We start from the raw sequence: 22825 nt of genomic DNA, 5'->3' as shown, positions 1-22825 counted from the left end.
TAAATATGTCTAAAAGAGTAATTGATGGAAAGAACGAAAAAAAACAGCAGTTCCCTCTCTCAAGGACAAAGCAAAGGAAAACAACCAGACGCAGAGCTATGACATCCTCGATCCAAATGTTTTCCAAAACATTTCCAAATGTTTTCCAAAGCTTCCAGCTGAAGCTTTCACAGCCTCGGGCTATGGTTGCAGCCCGTGCCATTATTTGAGTGCAGCATCACAGCAGGTCACAGCACACACTGAGGAGATGGTTGGCGATGACCTTTCCAACGACACACCTGCCAAAACACACCCAAGACCCTTCTGCAGAAAACACGTCGTTTTGAACAAAAACTACCTCTGCTTTCTCAATGGGGCATCCTCCAATGTGATGGAGCTCGATTTCTATGTGGGCTTTTGGGAACAGAGCATCAGTGAATGCACATGGCCAGATGTCCTCACCTTCACGGCAGGCTTTTTAGTTCATTCTAAGTACCTTAGGACTTCACTCATCTGCCTCTAATCCTTTGGAATTATAGAAAAAAAATACTTTCAATAAGTGAGTTTTTGAAATAAAGAGAGAAAAACATACATTTTCTACACTTACACAAGAAATGCTGAAGTTCTGTCCAGACATCAACAAACGTGGACATTTACAGTTATTGCACACTCAGCAGGGCTCAGATGCAATGACCGATGGCTCTGGGGACCGGGGGGCTGGTACACAACCCATCCCCGGCCCCAGCTTCTCACCCTGCTCCTGACACAACAGCTTCCACCCACGTCAATGGCCTCATCGCAAATGGCAGCGCCTGTAAAGCCGAGTCTCTGAGGTCCTTCAAAATCCGAAGCTGATCTCCACCTCTTTCAGCTCACTTTTGGACACAACCGAAACCCAGAGCAGACTCCTTACCGAAGGAGCCCTCCTATCAATTGGACGTGGGCTTTTGATTAGACCTGTTGTAGAGCTGAAAAACAAAAAACCAAACCCTTGCTCAAGGATGATAAAGTCTAGACACTACAATATATTTTCCAGCTGATCCAGCAAACCTAAAAAGCCCTCCCTTGATCTTGGACTGCCACGATCAAAGCCATTATCCCATTTGGAGCCCTTCTGAAACTCTAGCTTCCAAATGTGCAAGTTATTTTTAAAATCTAAACCAGGCCAAGCCTCCTGTTTGGAGTTTTATGAGGAAAATGGGGTGTGCTCCTCCCAAACCTTCCCCTGCCACGTCTGGAAGTGCCTGGTGGGCACATGGCAGAGGGTGAGAGCAGAGAACTGGCCCCAGCCCTGGGGGGACCTCAGTGGCACCTGGTGGCCACAGTCTGCTTGCATGGGGGAACACGGCCTGTCCCCTGAGGGTGGCTATGGTGTGGAGGAATATTCTCTATCCTTGACTGAGATTGGAAAGCAAACATCCTTTGCACACAAATCCTTAGGATCTGGGTCTGCCTTTGGCATCCTCTGCCACAGGGTTATGTCATTCTGTGGCCCAAGAAACAAAATGGCTTGAAATACCATCATTTTCTACAGAAATTAAATAAAACTAAGCGGTACAAGTTTGCTTTACCAGGTGGCAGGGCACCCAAGTGCACAAAGAAAAGCCACAGGACAATCGGGGAAATAAGATATTCCAAGTAAAAAATCAGTTTCCAGTCTCTGGGAGGAGTGTTTCTGGTAGTTGAAAGAAGAAACACACAGCCCTGCAAATGTATAGTAAAGCCAAAGGAGCATCAGGTCTGCCTCAAGTGGGATGCTCGAAGAGAGGTGATGGAAGCCCAACCAGCCCATCTCAGAGCAGCTGGTGCTGCGTGATGAGCACTAAATCTGTCACACAGCAGGCAACACAGGAGAAGGGACCTGTGGTCACTCCCAATGGTCAGGGCTCACAGTGGCCAGACTGGGGAGAAGTCAAGGGATGGTTGGTCCAGAGTGACAAAGAGCTTGGGGAGAATTGGAAGGGCTTTTTTAAAGCACCTGGTCACCAAGCTGCACCTTCCACGTTGCAAGGTGGACTTGTAACAGGGACATGGCCTTCAGAGATGGGGACAGGAGGCGATTCCCATCATGGAAAGGAGAAGAAAGCAAAACAGAGCATTCACATGCTCCAAAACTATTCAAAAGCCAAATGTAGCTCCCCAGTGAATGCTTCGTTTAACTAAGTAGCTTCTAAAGCACCGGGCAAATAGCCACACCGTCTCCTTTTCCTCCCAGCATCTGCCTCTACTTCCCCTCTGTGCTTTCACCCTCCTCAACTCCCAGCAGCTCTGCTCCTCCTCCCCATCTCTCCCTCTTTCAAACCCAGCAGATCTGTGAAAGGCTGAGCGAAGCGGGCAGCGACGCGCTGGGAGGATGGGGATTAGGGACCCGCTGCCCCCTCCGGCATCCCTTGCTGCGGCTGGAAGGACCACGCTGGGCAGGAGCAACAGTCACACTGCACATCACACATCCCCAGCACCTCAGGAAATGTCGTCTGAACCTCCACCAGCTTTCCAGCTGAGTAAACATCAAGGAAAAAATCATGTTGACAGCCTTCCTTAAGAACAGTTCCATCAAATCAGACTTTTCCCACCCACACGCACACCGGAGCAGAAAGAGCAAAGGCCACTGGCAACACGTCTCTGGCTGTGACAGCCATGACAGTCCCAGAGGGGACAGGGGATTTGGCGGCATCTCCAAAAATGTTGCTTGGGAGCTGGGTGAGGTGGATGAGACATTGGAAACCTGCTCGGGTTCAGCTCTGCCATGGCACAGAGTCCAAGACGTGCCCCAACACAGTGGTTCATCTTTGCTCACCCCAACAAATGCAGAGGGGAGAGGGATTTCAACCTTAACATCCATGCAAGTGTGTTTCACTGGGTCTTCGAAGCCACCAAAGCCCCACAGATCCCGGTGGTCTGACCTTGCCCTTGACCTGGCCCCTTTCCTCTAACAAGCTTCCCCCAGGGAAGATGGAGAGCAAAGCCCCACTGTGCATCCACAATCCCCAAGAAGGGCTAACACAAAGTTACCCACCTCGAAGATTTATGGTCCCCATCCCACAGGAGAGCACAGGAGATGATGGCAATGGCTGTTTCTGGATTTAAGAGGACCTAAACCCATAACAGAAGCAGCGTGCACCCCGTCTGACATGACAAATAACGTGGCCAGGGCAGCCAACGAGCCAGCATCCCAGCACCAAACCTCTGCCACAAAGGGGAAAAAAGCAAATTGTCCAGCCTCACACTGCCACCAGCACAGCAGCCACCCTCTGCTGCTCTCAGTGGTAAATACTGAAGGGAAAATATCATTAAATTCATTTAGGCACTGAGCATGAACCAGGCTGGGCTCAGCACCACATCCATGCCCTCATCTCCCGTGTTAAAGAGATGGCAAACATGTGCATCACCGGTCCCTCTTCCCAAACCAAACACACAAATACAGGCTGAAAAGCACCCGATTTCTAACCCTGGCAAACTTACAGTGGTAACTTATCTCCAGACAGAGCTGTGACTTTTATAACAGACACCACCAGGTTAAGGAGTCAGAAGCGTAAGCAGACAAGCAAATGCCCTTTATTTCTGTAAAGCTTTTTATTTTTTTTTCCTCCTGAAATGGCAGGGAATAGCACAGCTTTTGCCAGTTTAGTGGGGTATACATGAAGGTTTGGTTGAAAGCAACCTCATTAAACTGGCTGGGTCATTAAGCACCAATCCAGTCCTCTGATCACCGCATGACGGGCTGGGAACCAAAGGCAATTCACAATTAAACCCGTGACAATCAGGAAAAATCCTTACAACCCCCCCCAAGCAGAATCCACCGACACAATCCCCACCCTCTCTTCTTTTTTTCTTTATTTACTTACATAAGCAGCATGACAGATAACTTGGAGGAAATCAGATGCTTAATGATTAAGCGACACTTAGGCAGCGCTCTGGAAGATAAATACGCCCTTTGGAAACCCTGCAACAAAAACAGAAGGTATAAACAGACAGTAACTAATTATTCTGATGAAATCTTGGAAGACCTGAAATACCCGACTGCAGCAGAACAAAGCGGGTGCTCGCCGGGGCTGCTCGCAAAAAATCAGTCACACCCTTTTCTAAAAGAATTCACCCAAATAAACCTAAGTGCTTCTGTCTTGTTTTTGTTTGCGTGCGTGTCTCTTAAGGTCTAGGCTGATAGGAAACCTCCGCCGTACCCTGGAGGGATCCCGTCGCCTTCAGCTAAAATTGGACTTCAAGGAAAGTGGGTGTCTCCAACCCACGCCGACACGGCTCCCACCCCACGCTTGAGGAGCGGCGTGTCGGCGTTTTTCCTCCCCGCCCATCGAAACCAAAAATAGAGTGTTTTCTAGATTAAAAGAAATTAAGGAAAATAAATAAATAAAGTGTTTTCCTAGGGAGAAAGGAGGGGACAGCAAGTCTACCCCGCTGTAGGGCTTGAGGCAGCCAAGATGGGACCGGAATGCAGCTGAGCCGCAGGGACAAGACAACATGAGATGTTTGCCCCAGTGGCAAGAAGAACCTGTAAAGCCCACCAGCATCTCGCCCACCATCACGGATATAGAATAAGGCACCTGCTTTATCGTGGTCCATGACCCCAGCACCGCGAGCCCCTGTTACAGCAGAGTGAGACAAGGGGATGTGCTCAGTAAACATTCCTCTGCTCTCCTTGCCTTGGAGAAAAACCATCGTTTTCCTCCTCTCCTTCTCTCTGCCCTCCCCCACCACATTAAATGCCAGCGGAGCTCAGGGGAATATTTAATCTCAAACCTCAGTAATCAATCAGTTCACCCTCACACATGAGAAAGAGTCACAGCAGTAAGCACCAAATCCCATTTCTACCCAGCAATACGATGTTTTAATTACGTACATAAAATTTCCCTTTTAATATAAATCCTGAACAGATCCATGCAGCCCCCGGGTGGTGGGTGGGGAAGGACATGGAGCTGGGGAAGAACATGGGGATGGGGGAGGAAGGAAAGGGAGGAGAAAACATCCTGGCAATTATTTCAAATGACAACTTTATATGGCTGCTCCAGTTTGCCACTGGCACCACGATGCTTTGACCTTGCGTTCGCTGTTCAGAGGATGGGCAGCAACGTGGCGAGCAGCAAGCCCACGTCCAGCTCTCCCACCACAAGATGCACCAGTTTTATCCCAACATGTCAGCGAGTGTGCAGGAAAATGGGGAGAGAAAAGGCACAATGGACACACATGGAAAGGTTTGGACCAGGCTGCGATACAAATAACAACAACCAGACCTTGTCACCAGTGCTGCAAAACTTACTCCAGAGGCTGTTCACATCAGAGGAAGCCTTTGTAGCTGGGTTTGATCAGGTTTGGGAACACTCCCTGACACTACTTGTTATTTCCAAGTACAAGCATGGCCAGACCAGTAGGACCATCACATAGCTGCAGTGCAACAGGTGTGTGCACACAGGTGTGAGCAACCTCCCTTGATAGGACAAGGGGTGATGGTTTTAAAATAAAGGAGGGGAGATCCAGACTAGACATGAGGAAGACATTTTTGACCTGGAGGGTGGTGAGAGCCTGGCCCAGGTTGGCCAGAGAGGTGGTGGATGAACCATCCCTGGAGACATCCCAGGCCAGGCTGGACGGGGCTCTGAGCAACCTGAGCTGGTGAAGATGTCCCTGCTCATGGCAGGGGTGGCACTGGATGGGCTTTGAAGGTCCCTTCCAAGCCAAACTCTTCTATGATTCTATGATCCCTTCTTCATCCAATCAGACCAATCTCAATTGGCATAGCTCACAAACAGCTATGCTAAAATACATGCTTTTTTGCTTTTAAATATGAACATATGCACAGACTTTTCTAATATATAGGAACAAAAGAGGGGACACCCTGCTGAAACCCTGTGAGCAGCTCAACTGCTGTCTGAAGCAATGAAAGAAATGAGAAGCAGAGACCAGGCACACACTCACTTGCCATGGTGGGGTTTGGCTCTGGAAACGTTTCAGGATTCCCCAGTGTAAGCTCTGACCTCCAAGAGCTGCAAAACAGTCTTGGAGCCACCCTGGAGGAGAAGCAGGGGGGTTTCGGGGTGCTCAGCCGGGCAGGTGGGGCGGGATGGACAGACCGGCTTTGGGTGCCCATGGGGACAGCTCACCCCAGTCCATGCTCCATCACCTCAGAGGTCCCAAAAACACCCATTGTGCCCCAAGAACAGGTCAGAAACCACCTTCCATACATGGCAACAGCCTTTTACCACTTAGCACAAAAAAAAAAACACCCCAAACCCATGGCATGGGACAGAAAGGAAGGTCCTCTCACAGGGGATGAACCCATCCATGACCATAGCTCCAGCCCCATCAAGACCATGGTGCTCAGACAAAACAAAGGAAACAAGCTGGGCATTGGGGATCTCAGGGTTATCTTTGATTTCTCTGTGTGTAGCAGGGCTGGGGTTTTGAACACTTTTTCCAGGCAGATCCCATGGCAGGCTTCTTCAACACACGTGCATCACTTTCTAAAGATGTGAGCTCCTTGGCTCGCAAAAGCCGGTTTTGGAAGGAGAGGTGACGTGGTACAACAGGAATTTTTCAATTCCTCTCAACAGGAAACAATACGCAGAAATCTGCAAGGGAAACCCACCTGTAACCGAGATTTCTGCACCGTGCTCTCCTTCCAAAGGCTCCCTCCCCTCCTTCAATTTTTGGCTTTGGTTTCCCCGAGCCCTGCAACAGCAGGAATTGCTTGGCACAAGGGACAAATTCCTCAAGCTCCACATGCATACCTAGAGAAACTGTTGCACTTACACCCTCCCTAACCTCTTTAACCCGCGTTGGGAGATGTACAACCAAGAAGGACAGGGCACCACCAGCTGCCCACAGCCTTCTCCTGGAGGATCCAGTCATATCCCCATCCTCTCCCAAAGAGCAGGACTTTGCAGTGCAATTCAGGACAGAGATACTCGGTGCAGTATCTAGAGCAAATTAAACCTCCCAGGCACAGCAGCAAGCATGGATTTATTGATTCATGGAAAATGTCCTTATAAATTACTTCATTCAGATCAACAGGACAAGACAAAATGAGGGCTATCCTCGGCAGCAAGAGGCTGCAGCAACATCATTTCAGTCCCATGTTCCAGGAGAAACCACTCGTTTGGAACAGACACTTCTAATGGGGCTTCACGGGGCTGGAGGAGGATGACACTGAGGAGGCCAACAGAGATCTGAGCCATATCTCACCCAGTTCCCACCTCCCTGTGCCATGGCAGACAGATCTGATGGATGATTTTTGCAAGCAAGTAGGTAAAAATTCTGCTTGATATCCGCTTTGCACCCATGGAAGCTCCATCCACACCTGCTTGTTGGCTTGTGTAGGGCTGCAGCCACCAGGCAGAGTAGGACACAGAGGTTCTTGCCACCAACAGCACCCCATGCACCATCCTGGCCACCTGTCCAGGGTCTGCCCACCACAGGCAGGGAGCTGGGACTGTCTGCCTGGAGAGACATGGCACAGATCCACACTGCCATCTTCTACATCATCCTCCTCCGGCTCCATGAAGCTCCATTAGAAGTGTCTGCTCTGACAGAGTGGTTTCTCCTGGAGTATGGGACTCCCAAGTATCACAGCCTGTTTGTCTGAACCACTTCTCGCAATACCAGGGGCTGAATGCACTTTTGTCAAACTCAGGCTCCCTCCTGGAGGCACCAGAAGTCTGGACCCAGGACATCGAGATGAGGTCAAGGCTGTTCTCTGCAAGCATTTGTTCCATTGGTTAAAGGCAGGGTAATGGTTTTAAAATAAAAGAGAAGAGATTCAGATTAAACATAAGGAAGACATTTTTGACCCGGAGGTTGGTGAGAGCCTGGCCCAGGTTGGCCAGAGAGGTGGTGGATGAACCATCCCTGGAGACATCCCAGGCCAGGCTGGACGGGGCTCTGAGCAACCTGAGCTGGTGAAGATGTCCCTGCTCATGGCAGGGGTGGCACTGGATGAGCTGTGAAGGTCCCTTCCAATCCAAACTAGTCTATGACGCTATGAAAAATAAATAAATTTATGGCTGCACCTGTGCCTTATTCTGGACAGCACTCATTCAGCTTTGGCTTACAGACACGGGTTGCTTGCTAGGCTGAAGAGCTGCTGGATGCTCACCACCATCCCCCTGACAAAGCAATACGCGCTTACGTTTTTCAGCTTTTTGATGAAAAGGCGAGAGGAATGCTCACGTTTCCCCAGAACAAAGCATTTATCCAGCTTCTGTGCACGTGCGACACTTCCTCATACCCTCATCAGTCAAACCAGCCCCACCAGCGCCGAGGGCAGGGCCAGGCGCTGCCCTTCCACCGCGGGCTCGGCAGTGGCCCCGCTCCAAAATGCCTTTTGCAGGAACAGGTGCAGCTGATCACGGCTCAAATTGCTTTCCACACCTCCAAATCACCTTCTGGGATCACTTCCTTGCATCCCCGCCTTCAGATCATCTCTTAGTTTTTAAAAATCGGTGCTAATTTGAGACCAACTTTTAAAAACCATCAGCGAAAACACCAAGTCATGTTCAACGCCTCCAGGACGGTACCTGCAGAGGTCTTCTAGGAACTCCTCTGCTTCATGCAAACTCCCCCGCTGGTAACATTAATACTACAATTATCTCTGTAGATTAATAAAGGGTACCACATCTTTGGCAGCAATCTGAGGCAGGGACTCCCAGCAGCGATGAGTTCACGTTATCAGGGCGCGCAGGCACACACAGCTGTGTTTGCGGTCCCCATCGCTTGCAGTCACCCACGCCCCACCACGCTGCCTCACCCGTTCCCCAAAACACACCCTTTCCCGCCTCCCCCCAGGCACCGATTAGTATTTTGATAAACAAACATGTCTCGTCACATCTATTCACTTAACTCGCCATCAAGGGGTTGCCATTCCCACGTGCATTGGCTTGGTGGAATAAAATGCTAATGGGTTTCGCATCCCTGGTGTGACACCGTCCCTCCTCCCAGCCCCAGGGCTCGGCAGCATCCTTCTGGTTCCAGCATTCTCCTGCCTTGGGGACCAAGAACCACCACCCTGGATGGACCACCTGCCCAAATTCTGCTATTTGGAGAGAAAACTGCTCCTTTACACAGTGAGAATTACAAAAAAAAATTAAAAATCAATGGATTTGTATCACTGCAGCATTTGCAAATGTCCCCTTGCAGCAGACATGCTGTGCACAGCATGGGGGGGCATCCGACAGTTTTGCAGAGAGGGTGGTGAAAACAAAGGGCACCAACCACTGCTCACAGCTCTCAGGGGCACAAGAAATAACCCCAAAGAACCCAGAGCTCAGAGCTGGGGAGGCCGGAAACCCTGTCAGCCCTTCCCAGCCTGGGCAAGAGGGAGAGCGAGCTGGCACATATGCTTTGCACAGGTCCTTACGCTCCTGGCTGCTGGGACCAAGCGCTTTCGGGTGGCTCTGTCTCAGAAATTCACCCTGATGGTGAACATCTCCGAGGCCAGACACAGTGGTATTTAGGGACTATCGTTCTCCGCTGTGGTCCTAAAACAAGCTCTGTGCTCAAGCTGTGGTGCACCTGGTACCCAGACAGGGCAGGCGAGCCTGTGAGCATCCCTGAGCACCACACACTTCACTTCAGCTGCTGCCCATGCACACCTGAAGCAATACAGAACAGGCACAGAATCATAGAATAGGGAGAGCAAACACCCATTTCCCTCGGAAGCCCCAGCCTCCAGCCGCGGCTGCGGTCATTTGGGCTCTTCCTGGCACGCTGGGATGGAGAAGCAGGAGAGCTCGGTGGGACGGCACGGCACACCATGCTGCCAACACACAGGCAGAAAAGGGGGTTAAATCCAGCTGCTCAGGGCTAAGCTGGTCACATACTGCAGATAAGCAAATGGTGAATTGCGGTTTGCCAGCCTACAGCAAACACCGGCACAAGTCACCTGCACGACTGTCACTGGATATTTAACTCAGAAGTTGCCGATATTGGAGACCCTGAAGCCACATTTCATTCTAGCTCTCCTGATGAACTGCTTTCTTGGCTGCTTTGAGGTCTGCAATAGAGAAGGCTGAAAAGATAAAGCAACTCTTGGCTTTGAGGCTGGTACCCCGGTGAGAAACACAGAATCATTTTGGTTGGAAAAGACCTTTAAGATTGAGTCCAACCATTAACCTAACACTGTCAAGACGTAGCAGTGCTTTTTACCTGTAGTGACTTCTTAGTCTTTTGAAGAATCTGAGATGCTATCACAGAAAACAAACCTTGGGAGACGATGCAACCAGAGACCCATCCAGCAGCTCCAGCAGAGCACCAACACAGATAGACCTGGGTCCAAACAGGTGGTCCCCAAAATGCACATGGTCACAACTTGCTGATTTTAATCCCAGGCGCATAATTTCCAGGTGGCACCTTTGGATTAAAACATTAAATTTCCCACCTGGCATTTAATTTCCGTTTTGCCTTCCAAGACAAACTTATTTCACTTGTGGCATCCAGAAATTCTGAGCTGCTGCCTCTGGGAATTCTGCAAAGATGAAGAAGTCCCTTTTCTCCGTCTTGAAGCCACCGGCCATGCCCAGGTAGCTGCAGCACGGCCACTAAGCTTTATAACCTGTCAGACGATGGAAAGCTTATGGCTATGCTGCAAGACCTAGTAGTTCCAAAATCTGCATTGTCTGAAAATCCAGAGTTAGAGATATCCATGCAGCTGCCTGTCAAGCATCCCATGCCCTGGACACGGTCCAGACACAGGTGAGCAGGAGAGAGCAACGCGGGTTTTGGCCATGGGACGCCCCATCCCGCTCTCCTCCCGTCTCCGTTCAGAGCAGGCAGCTGCATCCCGCGTCAGCGCGTTTTGCATCATCAAAACTGGAGTCAGGCTCCATAACCACAGCTCGAAGGGTATATTTAACTCAACTAGAAGACAAAGGAGATCGGGTCCACCACAGATTAAATTAGCTGAGCCTGCTTATGCCAGGAGCTCCCGTCTGCCATGGACCACGCCTCACATGGATTTATTTCTCCTAGCTCCGCAGTTTGGCTCAACTGCAGCAGCTATGGCCTTGCACAAGCACAACACCGTGATCCCACCACCAACACCCCATAACCCACCACCGGCAGAGATTGCATTCCCGGCTTGGAGCTGGGGGAGCTGGCATGGGGAAAAAGGGATCCTTTCCAACACAGGGAACACAGTTTGCTCAGTGTTTTCTTTCCCTCCTTCCCTTGAGATCGCTCTCCCCACTATTTGGCCACAACAGAGAAGCCAGGCATTCAGGGAAGAAGATATTAGGCTGTGCACTCCTTGCCTGTAGTTATTTTACAAATAGAGGCGATTGTAATGAATGATTGCATCCTAAAAGAAATCCCAGTGCCCTTCCCCCACCTATACCTCCCAAAGCAGAGCACAAATCCAGCTGCTCTGCAATCTTATCTTGACGCAGAAGCAGTCTGGGACAGAGATACAAAGGTTCCCTGAAGGCACGGTTTATTAAAGGCATCTTTATTTAGTTGGTTCTCTTCAAAAACACCGCACTGAAGTGCTGTTCCCGGACTGGTTTTCATCGCAGCGGCAGCAAACACCACCCAGGCAGGGTCCCCCAGCCTGGCCATGCAACATGCCCCTTGGAAAGCCACTGGCATTTCCCCAGCTAAAAAGCAACCCAGGTCCAGGGGGATAAGCCCAGACCAAGGCACTTTGGGGGACCCACAGCTGCGAGTCACCAGGAGCTGCCAAACTCACCCTGGTCTTACCCCAGGGATGGGGATCAGGACATTAATGCAGTCCAAGGGATGTTCGCTATTTATCCAGCAGCTCTGCCTCCAACCCTGCACCAGGCACGCTACCGCGGAGCTTTGCACATTGTCAGCCAAATATACCTAATCCCAGATTTCAAGAAGCGGAGCCACAAAACCACCGCACAAAGAGGCAGCGGTTCGCACGCAACCTGGGGAACCTCCCCGCCACCAACGCCTCTCTATTTATCCAACACGCAATCTTTACACATTCAGCTATTTTCATCCCACCCCGCTATTAATGGATGCAAAAAGGCAGTTGGGTAAGGCGTTGGGTGAAAATCTCATTTAGAGATCAAGACAAGCTTAATTGGTTTCTAGCCAGACCTGCACAAAGATGGGTTACTCCACAAATACAGTTGCTAATCTGCCCATTATACTGCCTAAGCTCCCACCGCCAAAGAAAAAGAAAATAAAGATGCACAAAGGAATGCAGTATTTTGAGCATGTTACTTCCAGCCAGTAACACATCAGACATGATGAATTCTGGAAGAACAAGGGCTTTGCTTTTCTTTGAAGGAAAAGGATAACCAAGTGGTAAACAAAACACCAACAAAAGGCCCTAACGTAGATCAAATCTGCATTTTCCACAGGCAATCGCCATCCATTTTGGGTTCTTGAAGAGCATTTCCAGTGGCTATTATTTCTGCAGGCAGGCAGTAGCAGGAGAAAGGCTTATACAGCTGAGGAGATGTTGTGTCACAAGTGACGGAGTAGAAAGGATGGAGAACCTTGTGATTAAAAAGCACAGGACTGAAACCCTTGAGAGCTGAATTCACTTCCTAAGGGGCTGTGGAAAAAAAAAAAAAGCGAGTCTCCTGTGTGATCACATCCTAGATGATTCATTCAAAAACCTGGTGTTGAAAAGCAAGGGATGGGGAGGAAGCAGGAGGAGGAAGGGGAAGACTCGGTCCTATGGGCTCTTAATAGGCTTGGGGTTAGACCAGCACTGGCAAGCTGTTCATATCCATCTGCGTCAGGCGCCATATGAGCTGGAGCTGGTGCCAGGAAAGCAGCGAGCATCCCAGGAGCTCAGGTGAGAGCCCATCCTGCTCCTCTGCCCAGATGTGCCGCACGGGATCACCCACCCGGCAGCAGCACCCCGCGAGCTTTCACAAGGCGGAACCCTGAACAGAAACAAAACCATGCGCAGAACGGAAAGGTTAGTGATCATTTCCCCTCCTGGAGCTATGCAAGAATTCAGAAACAAGAATATAAAGCTGTCCTCCAAACGCAGCATATTATAAATTAGACGGCAAAACATTTGCAGCGCTGCGGAGCCAGCGGCACTACAGGTAGAGAGGTGATGAAAGGGTCCATTTGGTTACAACCTTCTCCCCTTCTGCAACAGCCTGGGACTCCCAGCTCTGTTAATTTTCCCAAATTAGAGCCAATTCTGCTCAGCGGCAAGTGTTGCACCCGAGGAAGAGCAGAACTGCGGATCCTCTGGCACGACAGAGCCAAAAGCAAGGCCAGCGCCAGAAAGGCTAGTGGTTGTGTTTTGGACCTTTACAGCAACATCCCTCAGGCTCCAGAGCATCTTTGCAAGGGCCAATGGCAGCAGGTGGGTTCACCATAGGGCTGGAAAGGCGTTTTTCCAAGACCATCTTCAACAATGACGGGTGCTTGCAAACCCAAGGCTTGGTGCAAGGAAAGGGCAGCCCAGTCCTGGCCTTGGACAAGGGTTGCCAGGCATGGAGATACAGGGCTGGTGCCATCCCAAAAAGCTGCTGTGGGAACCCCAGAGTGAACAGATTCTAACTGTTAGTTTCAGCAGCGAGACAAGCTGTAATTAGCTACACAGAACATAGCCCTGAGGCTGGGTAAGGACATCCCTGTGGTGTTATCTGACAAGGATGTGTTTTGTTGGGCTTTTTTTTATCCCCCTGGAAAAACGAGCACCCATTTCTCAAGGGTCTTTCTTCTCCCTTTCCATGTTGCCCAAAGAGTCGACTTCCCAGGGCAAGAAGATGCATCTCAAGACATACTCTAAGAGCTCATTGTCATAGCTAGAACTCAGCTCTCGGCATCACCAAGTACAGGTTTCTCCTTAGTTGCTCCAGCACCCCATGGCCTACAGGGGACACCAGACCCCAAAGACACAGTCTCACCCCTGACTCCCACCAAAATGAAAGATGTAGTCCAAAACATGAGGCAAAGGGCAGAAAAAGTGGACATGAGGCAACTGAGCTACAGCTGTGAGACACATCATCTCCACACTCCCACGTCTCTCACCTAGTTCAGGCTCGTCCCTCGTGCAAAGCCAACAGAGCTTCCTCTGATGCAACTACAAGTGATCCTTTGGAAATCCATCCGCTGAGTACTTTGAGGTTAAAATCCCCCTTTACTCTCTTTTTCTGATGCTGAAGGCTGTCACACTATAGGATGGCTTGAAAAGCCAGGGAGATACTGCATTTTATGGATATTAGGAGAGTCCTGGCATGCCAACTAAGGAAATGGCACAATTTCATGACTGTGTAACCCAAATCACAGCCCATCACACATCACCGCGGTTCAAACACAACTATGACCACTGCTGCATCACTTTAGAAATGGCAAATGCTGTTGAACTCTGTGAGTGGAAGAGCAGTGTTTAAAACAAACGTAAACGTGAGAAAACGATGAGCAGAAAGACTCATTTCCAGTTCCATACCCAAAAGCAAACTGACTGTAGGGATTAGAGTATTTAGCACGCTCCAAAAATTTTCCTCAACATCTTTTTGCTCTGTGTGACAGGTAGAGATTTCTCATGGCTCCAGAGCCACCAGCCATTTCCCACGCGATTTGCCAGGCAGCGCTCTCCACAGAAGATGAAAGGAGCTGGAGTTTATAAATGGATCTGAGTTGTCCCCAAAGAGCCTCCAGCCCCTTTGCAGGATGCCTCAGAAATGCTGAGGCGAGGAGGCAGCACATGGGCTGATATCTCGAAACCAACCTCTCGTATCCAGAGAGCTTTGGTAAGCAAACGGCTTACGCAGAATATCTGTCAGGATTCCTATTTGAAGCGCAGGCTCTTATAAACAAGGTTGCTCTGGAGGCTGCGGGGATTAGCACAGTTCAAACAGTCCTTGGCGTGACTTACCGGAGCGCCCAGGAACAGATTTGCAAGTTCAGCTTTTCTCCTGCCTGACGCTCACCTGGCACCACAGAGCAACACCCAGACTCCCGGCAGCCTTAACCCTGTCGACTCCTGCACAGGGAGGCTGAGAAACGGGGATGGGAGAAGCCCCGTGCATGACCACAGGACTTAACAGCAGCAGAAGACCCAAGGTGGCATGACCGTGGGGCTGCTCTTCTCCCTTGCAGCTGGAAAAGGTCCAACAGCAGGCTGGGCAAGTGTCCCTTGGCAGAGCCCTGGCAGCCCAAAGTCATGCATGACATACCAACACAAACTACTCTGTGATTCTGTTCTATGATTCTATACACAAGGAGAACGGTGCCAAGCAAAACAGGGCAGCTGAAAACCACCCTGCATCCAAAAGGCTTAACCTGATATTAAAGCAGAGAGCAGGCTCTCTTCCCTGTCCTGGGCACACAGCCACAGCCACGACACTCCTAGTGCTTTGGGGGCAGGGGGATGAAAATCTTGGAAAATGAAGCATCCTTCACATACAATTTCTGTGAAAGCTGGGCATGGTGACGGTATCACCTTCCCAGCCACATCTCCTCCGTCCTCAGCTCTGGCTTGGCCAAGAAGGTGTTGCTGTTTCCAGAAGCACGAAGGAACAGGAGCGTGAAGGGTGTCTGGCAGCCACAGGAGAGAAAGCTTTACACAAACAGATTTACAGTCGCTTACATCCACACAAGCATCCTTGAAGGAAACAGCTGCACCGGACCTCAGCTGCTGCAGACTCTCCAGGATGGCACGCGAGAGTTCACAGCTCCTCTAAGCATCATTTGTTTAGAAGATGCTGAGGCCAAGCAAGGAACAGGCACCCAGAAATAAAAAAAAATAAAGATCTCATGACAAGGTGAAAGTCAGATGGACGTGCGGCTCCAGAGAGCCGCCTCGGAAAGGTCTGCACAAAAGAAACACTCAGGAGCAGCAGCAGGGCAGACCTACCACAGCCTGAGCTAAATGTCATGCAACACATCCGAGCCTGAAAACATCCCAGCTGCGCTGCCTCCATAGCCATGCCATAGCGAGCAATTCCTCTTGCTTGTGTGGGGTGAGGAAAATGGTCTCTGGACTGTTCCTCCATCCTCCTCCTCCCTGCTGGAGCTTGGAGCAAGATCTCCTACTAGCAGAGGTTGCCTATAATGGGCACCAAGCTGCCAGGACCCACAAAACACCGTGGGTCCTTCCACCACCCTGGCCCACTGCACTCTCCCTGTTACACCCCAGACCTGAGCAACTGCAGGTCCAACCCCAGAACAACACCCCTCTGCATCCCCCATACTCACAGCCCAGTTTTCTTTGATTTTTAGGACAATTATCACCGTTTTCTCCTAGCCCAGTTGGTGCAAAAGTGGCTCCAGGGTGCACAGTACAGCACCTGCTCCCCTGTCCTTCAGCCTTGCAGTACAGGCAGTTTCGTTTCTGTCCAAAGCCAGTGTGTGCACTTTCCTGCTTGTTGATAGTCTACCCTCAAATGCTCAACCCTAAAAATCTCTGAGGATGTCCTGCTTGCTAGACTGACCTCCAATGGGAAGGGAAGCTGATCTTCTCTCCTGCGAAGCACCAAAGAAGCCAACGCGCCGCAGAGCCTTCCCCAAAAGCTGCCAAGCTCCATAGCTCAGTTTTGCATATTGGTACAGAGTCCAGCTGCTGGCGTTTCATGCAAAACCTCCCCAAGTCAGCCTCTGAACGGCACAATTTTGAATTGTCTTCTTCCTGTCATAGTGCCCCGGGCCAGGATCTGCCAGCAGCCCAGCCCATCCACATGGAGAGACAAGAAAGCCCCACGTGAAAGATGAGCAGCAGGGAGCAACAAACACCTGGGGAATCCCACTTCGTTTTCCTCTGCTCTCCTGAGGATGTGCACAGGTCAGATGAATTAATTGGGTCCTTCCCATCTCTTTATCTGGCTGCTGCCAGGTTGCTTCGAGCTTTGGTGCAGCCACTTTTCACCCAGGGCCCGTGCAAGAGGAGATCATAGAATCATAGAATGGTTTGGGTTGGAAGGGACCTTCAAAGGTCTATGATTCAAAGGAGCCTCCATGCAAAACTCCTGGCAACAGCCCAAATCCAGACATTGGGAACTGGGTCACTGGGTCCAGCTTCTAAAAACTGTCCCTTAAGGATGGGTGGTAAAAGCAGCAACAGTCGCCTTCGCCACTGAAGCCAGAGCCGGACGCTTCTGCTGCTCCTCCACCACACCCTCCACACATTATTTCATTTACCCTCTTGTAAAAACTCAGAGGTTGACGGAGCAGCCTGGAGAGGGACAGCCCTGACTTCCAGGCGGTGAAGCTGCGTGCAGAGGGAAGACATGATTCAGGTCAGCAGCACGTAGCTGAAAGCGCAGCGCTATGCAATGCTCACCCGGAGGAATGCAGAAGGCGAAACATGAAGCCACTTGTCTGGCAAAGCGAATAAACCTTCAATCATCTGCCAGGCCCTGCAAGCACCCAGGAGCTCGGCGCTCTGAGTTGAGAAAGACAAGGATGCCTCAACCAGCAACGTACCTCCTCTTACTAACCGCACTGTGGACGTGCGGTGCTGAGTCCAGTAGAGTTCAGCGAGAGAGGTCCAAAACGATGTAAAAGAAAAATCCAAACAGTGGCCAAGCAACGGGCATGTCCTCCAGGAAGAGACGAGGTATGAAGAGCAACCCTGCTCTGGTGATTTGACACGTTGGCACCAGTCAGCCCTGCCACGATGACCGGCCAGAACATGCTATGGGTGAGAACATGCCTGTCCACCAACACTGCCCCTCCACTGGGCCAAGGCAATGTTTTGGACACAAAGACTCTCAAGGCAACTCAGTCCATGAGGAGCAATATATTGAGTAATTTATTGAGTCACGATAATACTGACTCATCAATGACTGTCACCAGGTTGGGCCACACCATCCATTTGGCTGATGTAGGAAGAGAGACCTCCTGACCCAGGTGCTCCAAGTATCACAAACATCTTCCACATAGCAAATCCACAACAAACACACCCAAAGGGCCAGGGATGAAGGCGGGAGGGAGCACAAACAGGATGGGGTGATCGAAGGTTCAGGTTGAATGCACCAGAGGTTGCTCCAGACCTGGGCACAGCGTGGGACGGGACACCCTTGGGAGGGACCCCACCCAACCTCACTACGAGGAAAACACAGGCCAACTTCACACGTTAATTTGGTTAATTTGCTATAATTCAGGTGGCTGGTGCTGAGGCCACACCACTCATGAAACAAAGCACTGCCAGCTCAGATCATGAAACTCTCCAGGCAACTAACCACATCTTCATGGTGCGCCGTGCCGCTTCTCTCGTCTCCATCTCCTTCGGTTTTCTTCTCAGCGGCCACAAAGCTTTATGACTCACCGAGCTGAGATTTTCTACACCACCCCAGAACTCCTGGTTCTCCAATGTATTCCAAAACGTTATAACACACCATGAGGACATGAGATATCAAGTGCCCTGAGAGGGCAGGAGAGTAAGAAGGCACCAGCACAGCTTTCCTCCCAACCCAGCTCATGTTGAAGAAGTGTAGGAGAAAAGAAGAATCAAAGGCAAACAGCAAATCACACCCAGCATCTTCCAAGGGGATGGGGACCCTCTATTTTTTGCATTACATAGAAAGTTGGAAATATGCCATTAAGGGTGAGGGAGCTACTGCAATATGCAGAAAAGTTGCTGGCATATTTAACTTCTTTCTAACCCTTTACTAGTTGTTTCTCTCCTCCTCTCGTATGGTAAGCACATAGAGTAAGTAAATTTATATGGCTTAGCCTCTAGACTAATGAACATAGAGGTCAGGATCAGACATTCAGTATTTCTTCTCCAATTTACAGCCCTTTGTTCAGATCACCTCTTTTTTCAGCACAGTGATGATGTCTGCTGTAGTGCAGGAGTGAAAAGTACACATATGATTATCTTAAAAGGAGGGAAAAACCAAAATCAATATGGACATGATTTGAATTTTACAGAATTCGGCTGCCACGACTTGCAAATAAACAGCTGTCCCAGCAGGTCCATGCAAGCTTAATAGCACAGCAGTATAACACAAGATTTTTCTTCCCCGCTTAAAAGAGTTTTATTTATATAAAAAAGTGTATTAAAAAAAATAATTGCAGGCTGAAGAACCATAGTTAAGTCACACTCAATTCCAGCAAAACAAGCGCATCCTACTTCACATGGCCTCACCAGTCACTCCGTGGCAGTGGCAGGTTTCCGAAGCCAAGTTAAGGTATTTAATTACCAGCATCAAGTCAGAAACCAAAGCGTCCAACAAAATCCTCGTTTGTGAGCGAAGCCTGCAGAAATCTCGTTGAGCAGGCTTTGGCAATCTCCAAAGCTGACAGCTGGATGCCCTGGCTTATCGACTGCGAGAGCACGCACAGAAAAAAAAAAGCTCTGAATACTTGCAGTGCCGAGCAAGCCTTCAAGGCAGCCCTGCCGGCCTCTTAAAAAGGCTCACATAAATAGGCAAGCTTCATTTATTAATACTTCTGAGATAAAAGTGTCTGTGTAGGAGCGGCTCAGCGCATATCTGCGCAGCAGGAGGATGGGCAGAAGACCACCCAGCTCCGGATGGTGCATCTATCGGCATCGCCAGCCAGTTTTTAACAAGTTCAGGTTATAAACGCAGCAAATATAATTTTTTTGCAAATATAAATTTGCTACCTGCACATGTAGTGGGCTGCCATGAATACATCAGCCAAAGACCTTCGGGCATCAAGCCAGTGTTGATAGTTGACGCATGCAAACTGCAAACTATGGAGCAGAAGACGTGCTCCTGCCAGCTGATAAACAGTATTTGCAAATGCCCAACAGCTCTGTGCCCCCCCTGTGCCTGGGTTCCTCAGCCATGGCAATGACAGCGTGGGAGAAGAGGAGGAAGAAACCAAAACAAAGCACAGAAGCAAAGGGAGATAAACATGACCCAGTTAGACTGGCTGTCCCCAGCTCCTGCCCGTCCCCGGCGGGAGGGCTCCACTGGTACCATCCGCCACGGCCACCCCTTTCCTGCTCCCTCCCGCACCCCTGCTGCTAACAAAAGGTCAGACAAGGAGCGGGCTCAGGTCAAGACCAGTTTAACTCCGTTTCGAGCCCAGATGAGCGGATTCAGCGCTGATTTTACACCTCACCCATCCTGTTTGCCTCCCCGGGGCGGAGGCCGGGACAGAGTGGCATGTACGCCTGGCTGGCTGGACCCAAAAACCCTGGGGCCATGGCAGGGGCACCACGGGCAGAGCCACACGTTACCCCAGAGCTGGCCGGAGCCAGGAAGCGTCAGTGCTTCCTGCTGTCCCGGTGTCACACGTTGGGGCGGTCGGGGATCATGGACTTTGGCTTTTGCTTCCTGCTCTCGACATACAGCCACGGGGAGAGCAAGGCAAGTCACTCATTAATCAAGCAACAGCAAGGTGGATGCCCAATCCGCCTGGCTCAGGGTGCAATGGACACTGAAACGAATCCCCACGCCCCCAGAAAGAGGTTTGGACACTGCAGGACCCATTTACTCCCGGTGGGACTGAAAGTGGGGCAGGCAGGACACATGAATGGCTTTGGCATATATTGTTTTTGGTGAGGGAAGATAATGAGCTTGCATCGCAGTTCGCCGCAACAGCCTTAATACACACCACCACCCGATTTTGTATGCAGTATCAGAAGCAACCTCTAGAGAGGGGAAAGAAACAAAATGAAAAAGCGTTGTTCTGCCATCCTCCTCAGTGCAGCCGGCTGGTTGCACAACGCTGAGCGTCTGCAGTGCTCTGGCCTGGCCGAAACCACCGGGACATCCAGTGTCCACAGGCTCCCCTTGTCCCAGCACCAGGCAAATGGGGCTCAGCCGCACCCCAGGATCTCCTACCCACCTCCAGTTTCCATGGGGAGCTCCTCGCCCCCTGTCTGGCAGCACGCAGCCCCGCCAGTTCAAGTGGCTTTCGTCAGGAGAATTATCATATGTTTTTGCCTTAAATTAACCTTGATCATTTAAAGATGCAGAAAGCCCGTTTCACACAGACACCGACACATGCGTCAGCACAGCTGTCTGCAAGCAGCTGCGGACCCCAAGGATGAAACCCCACCGTTAATACTGATGACTTTGTGCCAAATGAGTCAAGATCAGGCAGGATCTGACTGCAACCATCGCCTGCCAACGGCAGCAAGTGCCAGCCCCCAAGGCTCTCATGCAGCAAGAGCATTGTCCTTCATCAATGCAGGCGCCCTGACCTGAATCTCCCCAAATTTCCAGCCTGGTGCACCCAGTGATAGACTGACCTCCCCATCTGGCAGCGATCTGGCTGATGCTTGAGCCACAATCGCGCTCATTCTCCGTCACTGATGCATCCGTAGCCCAACAGCAAGACATGCCGAAATCCTACTCCCACACCTGCTCCCACAGCAGAGCATGGAGATGGACCAGAGCAAGGTGTTTTACACCAGTGCTGGTGGCTCAGCACGCACAGATGATCAGGCAGCCCCAAACTGCTGTGCCTGCCGGGGAGGCATGGCGGGGAGAGAACCCCAAAACACGTGTTGATCAGCCAGTGGAACCCCATCCCGGGAGCTCTGCGGGTTAGCAGGGGGTCACATCCCACCCTCATAGGGCCCAAGCTCGGTTTGGGAGCTGCCGCAGGGGTGGGAGCCGCCGTGCCAGCAGGAGCCGGGGACGAAGCAGCCCTCGGAGGCGTTGCCATGGAGAAGGCAGCGCGGCAGCATCCCGCATCCCACGCTCGCGGGTGGGCGCCCCCTGCCCGGCGTCCACAGGGGCGGGCACCGCCCGGGCACGGCGGCGGGGCCCCACGGCCCCCCCACACACCCCGCCAAAGCCACCCCAGGCCCCGCGGGACCGCAGACCCGGGATGGCGGGGGGGCGGAACTGGGCGCCGCGGGGCCCCCCACAGGGGGGAGACAACCCCACGCAGCGCCCCGGGGTGGCGTGGGCTCGGCTCCCCCTCTCTCCACCCACCCTACGGCGGGAGAAAAGCAGCCCCCGAGCGTAGAGAAGCCGCAGCCCCACGCCCCACTGCCGGCGCATCCGACCCCCCCCCCGCCCCCGCCACGGCCAGCGCCCCCGGGGCACGGGAGAAAGACAACCAAACCCCCGCACCTCCCCGCCGAACAACACCCAGCCGAACGGAGAGGAGAGGAGACGCGAGCGGCGCGGAGCCGCTGCCCGGGGCGCTGCACTCACCCGCGGCGCGGACCCGCCGTACCTGCCGGCGCGGCGCTGAGCGGCGCGGAGCCCGCCCGGCCCCTGCCCACAATGGGCCGCGGCCGTCCCGCCCCGCCCGCGCCGCCGGCCCCGCCCCGCGCGCTGACGTCACCCCTGCCACGCCCCCTCCCGCCGCCACGGGAGCCGCAGGGTCGCGCCGGGCAGCGCCAGCGGGGCCGGGGCCGGTCCTGGAGCGGGGCGGCGGCTCCGGCTGGGGTTTCGAGGGTGATGGAACACCGGGACGGTTTGCCCGGAGAGGTGGTGGCTGAACCATCCCTGGAGACATCCCAGGCCAGGCTGGACGGGGCTCTGAGCAACCTGAGCTGGTGAAGATGTCCCTGCTCATGGCAGGGGTGGCACTGGATGAGCTGTGAAGGTCCCTTCCAACCCAAACTGTTCTGTGATTCCATGAGCTGGAGGCGGGATGGGAGCAGGGAGGGTCCTGCTGCCACCCAGACGAGCGGTGAGGATAAAGTTTCATCCGACTGGCGACACGGGTGATCACAAACACGCAGGATCAGTGTCCGAGCTGCCTGACCGTGTTCTGCCAAGCTTCAACATTCCCTGCTTGTCACCTCGGATTTAATAAATCAATTTTCCGGGGATTCCCATTTCATGTAAACCAGAGCAGCAATCTGATATGCCCGTAAGAAAGATGGGGACAGACTTTTAAACAGAGCTTGTTACAACTGGACAAGGGGTGATGGTTTTAAACTAAAAGAGGGGAAATTCAGGCCAAACACAAGAAATTTTTTACACTGAGGGTGGTGAGAGCCTGGCCCAGGTTGGACAGA

The 22825-nt window shown here is 51.7% G+C and overlaps 1 protein-coding gene across 2 annotated transcripts in view; it reads right to left on the bottom strand.

Annotated features, from left to right (window-relative positions):
* The window catches only part of DAAM1 (dishevelled associated activator of morphogenesis 1), a 96960-nt gene extending 74860 nt beyond the window's left edge, over positions 1 to 22100 (bottom strand). For both annotated transcript variants that reach the window (XR_014184728.1, XM_082059554.1), the window contains exons 1-2: positions 22011 to 22100; positions 3825 to 3922 (exon numbers count right to left, since the gene is read on the bottom strand). The gene's annotated coding sequence lies outside the window, so the exon portion shown is untranslated. The remainder of the gene's footprint in view (positions 1 to 3824; positions 3923 to 22010) is intronic.
* Positions 22101 to 22825: the final 725 nt, after the last annotated feature.

Source organism: Streptopelia decaocto (assembly GCF_964273445.1).
Source record: "Streptopelia decaocto genome assembly, chromosome: 7".
Lineage (NCBI taxonomy): Eukaryota > Metazoa > Chordata > Aves > Columbiformes > Columbidae > Streptopelia > Streptopelia decaocto.
Note: the sequence above shows the minus strand (reverse complement) of the source record. Positions and strands in the feature narration are given on the sequence as shown.